This window comes from Cyprinus carpio, chromosome B16, assembly GCF_018340385.1.
Source record: "Cyprinus carpio isolate SPL01 chromosome B16, ASM1834038v1, whole genome shotgun sequence".
Lineage (NCBI taxonomy): Eukaryota > Metazoa > Chordata > Actinopteri > Cypriniformes > Cyprinidae > Cyprinus > Cyprinus carpio.
The window spans coordinates 27,499,125-27,502,432 of NC_056612.1; the positions used below are offsets into that span (position 1 = coordinate 27,499,125).

The 3,308-nt window shown below is 27.5% G+C and overlaps 1 long non-coding RNA gene across 2 annotated transcripts in view; it reads left to right on the forward strand.

The window, feature by feature from the left end:
* Positions 1-1,082: 1,082 nt before the first annotated feature.
* The window catches only part of LOC122140058, an 11,763-nt gene continuing 9,537 nt past the window's right edge, over positions 1,083-3,308 (forward strand). For both annotated transcript variants that reach the window (XR_006156785.1, XR_006156786.1), the window contains exon 1: positions 1,083-1,247. This is a non-coding gene — a long non-coding RNA (uncharacterized LOC122140058). The remainder of the gene's footprint in view (positions 1,248-3,308) is intronic.

Here is a 3,308-nt window from a genome sequence, read left to right on the forward strand (position 1 = left end):
AGGTCGAATCGTCCAATATCAGGCACAAGAAAGAGCTCCAGCAGACTCTGTAATGAGCAGGAGAAAGCGCACACTGCCGCAGGACATACACTTTATTGGACTTTTTATAAAAAGAACCATAATAAAACTGTCTAGTTCATCAGGATTGTCTGAAATTGTGAAGGCAGAAATACATAGATATGAAAAAGATTTAAATTCCCATTTACCACCGGGCACGTTTTCCTATACAGGATATTGCAATACTTTATCTTCATGGAGACTTGCTGCTTTGTGAGAGTGTAATTTATAGTTAAAACATACAATTATATATACAAAAAAATGTCATAATAGTTAGAAATTTTCAATTTCTGTCTAATTTCTGGAATATATTTGAATTTATAATATATGATAATTATAATATATTATATATGAATATAATGTATATATGTTTATATATATATATATATATATATATATATATATATATATATATATATATATATATATATATATATATATATATATATGTTTTATTTTATAACTATAAATTCAGGTTGAATAAAGTAGTAAGTGTGTATGTACACCAATATGGCTGGTGTGATTTTATTAAATTTTTTTTTTTTTTTTTTAGTACTTTATGCAAGTGTAATTGTTTATTTATGAATATTTATTTATTTATTTATTTATTTATTTATTTATTTATTTATTTTAATATATATAAAAATAATAGAAATTCCTGAAGAACACACAAATTGGCAAAAATCTATTTCTGTCTAACTTTTGGTCTGTATTTCTTTTTTTATGTCATTTTATTTATTTACTTTTTAATAAAAATAACTAATTTCTGGTCTGTATATTTTTATATGCAATTTTATTTAGAATTTTTGTTTACCTATAAAATTGCACTTGCATAAATTATATATAAAATATATTGAACAATAATTAGACAGAAATTCAAAAGGAACAAGGGAACTACCTAATTTCTGGGTTTTATACATGTATTTTTTTAACTTTTAATTGCACTTAAGTAAATTATATATAGAAAAAAATAAATATACACACCAAAAATTAGATTTGTTTTTATGCTGTTTTAGGAGTTCCCACTCCTCCACACGGCATCCTGCCCATCCGAGACACCAACAGCTCATTCCTACTGCAGTGGAAGGAGCCCAAAAAAACAGAGGGCATTGTGGGAGACTATCTGTACTGCAGTGAGGTTGGAAGTGGACAGTGGAAGACCAAAACAATAAGCCCATCACTAAAACCAGGTCTCTTCTTGTATCCTGTTTAAGAGGCAATTAAAGGCATAGTTCACCCAAAAATGAAAATGTGCCGTTAATTAACTCATCCTCAGGCAATCCAAGATTTTTTTTTGTTTATTTAATATTAACATGATAAATGTACAATGTGCTTTCCAGAAATACAATCAGTTAACAGCAAATCTTTAAGATATTGTGACATGAATTTTACTTCAAATAATCTACAAAAGTAACTCATTAACAATAATAACAAATAAATACAAAAATCCAAAATAAAGGCGATTAATTTTTTTAATTCAGTAGAACTGTGAAAAAAGGGTCATTCATAAAATGCAAGTCAATGGCTACCGGATCTTTGAGAGTAAAAAAAAAAAAAACAAACACAACTGGAGACACAAAATTAAAACCTGTGACTCCTGACGATGTTTTGAGGTCTTATGAAGCGAAAAAATCAGTCTGTGCAAGAAACTCAACATTATTTACAGCATTATTACCTGTAATCCAGAGACTCCGTTCAGTTCTTTCTTTCATTGTCGCAATCATGCAATGATGTAATACACAATTATATTATTAAAGCACCCAATAATGATGTGAGACATACAGTACAGACCAAAAGTTTGGAAACATTACTATTTTTAAAGTTTTTGAAAGAAGTTTCTTCTGCTCATCAAGCCTGCATTTATTTGATCAAAAATACAGAAAAAACAGTAATATTGTTAAATATTATTACAACTTAAAATAATAGTTTTCTATTTAAATATACTTTAAAAAAATAATTTATTCCTGTGATGCAAAGCTGAATTTTCAGCATCATTACTCCAGCCTTCAGTGTCACATGTAACATCCAGTCTATCACATGATCATTTAGAAATCATTCTAATATTCTGATTTATTATGAGTGTTGGAAACAGTTCTGCTGTCTAATATATTTGATGAATAAAAGGTTAAAAAGAACTGCATTTATTCAAAATAAAAAAATAAAAAAAATTCTAATAATATATATTCTAATAATATATTTTCTTTACTATCACTTTTTATCAACTTAAAACAAAAATAAAGAAAAAAAATTACTGACCCCAAATTAAAAAAGAAAGTAAAAAAATTACTGATCCCAAATTACTGACCAGTAGTGTATATTGTTATTACAAAATATTTATATTTTAAAAACATAGCTTCTTCTTTTTTATTTATTTATTTTTTACTTTTTATTCACTTTTTATTCATCAAAGTATCCTAAAAAAGTATCACATGTTCTGAAAAAATATTAAGCAGCAGAACTGTTTCCAACTTTGATAATGAATCATCATATTAGAATGATTTCTAAAGGATCATGTGATAATGATCCTAAAAATTCAGCTTTGCATCACAGAAATAAATGATAATTTAAAGTATAATACATTTAAAAACAATTATTTTAAATTGTAATAATATATCACAATATAAATTGTTTTTTCTGTATTTTTGATCAAATAAATGCAGACTTGATGAGCAGAAGAGACTTCTTTCAAAAACATTAAAAATAGTAATGTTTCCAAACTTTTGGTCTGTACTGTAGATGTTTTATATCTAAAGCATATAAAGCGTATAAACTAGTCTTCATCAGCTTACCTTTTTACATAAAAAATGTTTAGTTTCTTGCACAGACCGATCGTTTCGCTTCATAAGACTACAATATATCATTAGGAGTCACATTCTGTGTTGCCTGATATGTTTTTTTTTGTTTGTTTGTTTTTTTACTCTTAAAGTGCCGGTAGCCATTGACTTGCATTTTATGAATCGCCAAAAACCACAGTTTCAGCTAAAAATCTTCTTTACTGTTATACTGAATAAAAAATTCCCTTACATCTCAGATGGCCTGAGGGTGAGTAAACTTTTTTGGGTGAACTGTCCCTTTAAGACATGTAAGAGAACATACAGTTTTAATGTTATTTAACAACATCTAATTTTATATGCAGAGTCTGGTAATCCCATAACTACCACTCGAAATACCCTAGCAACCACCTAGCAATGACATACCAACCACCTTAAAATGCCCTAAGAACCACCCAGAACACCCTAGCAACCACCTAG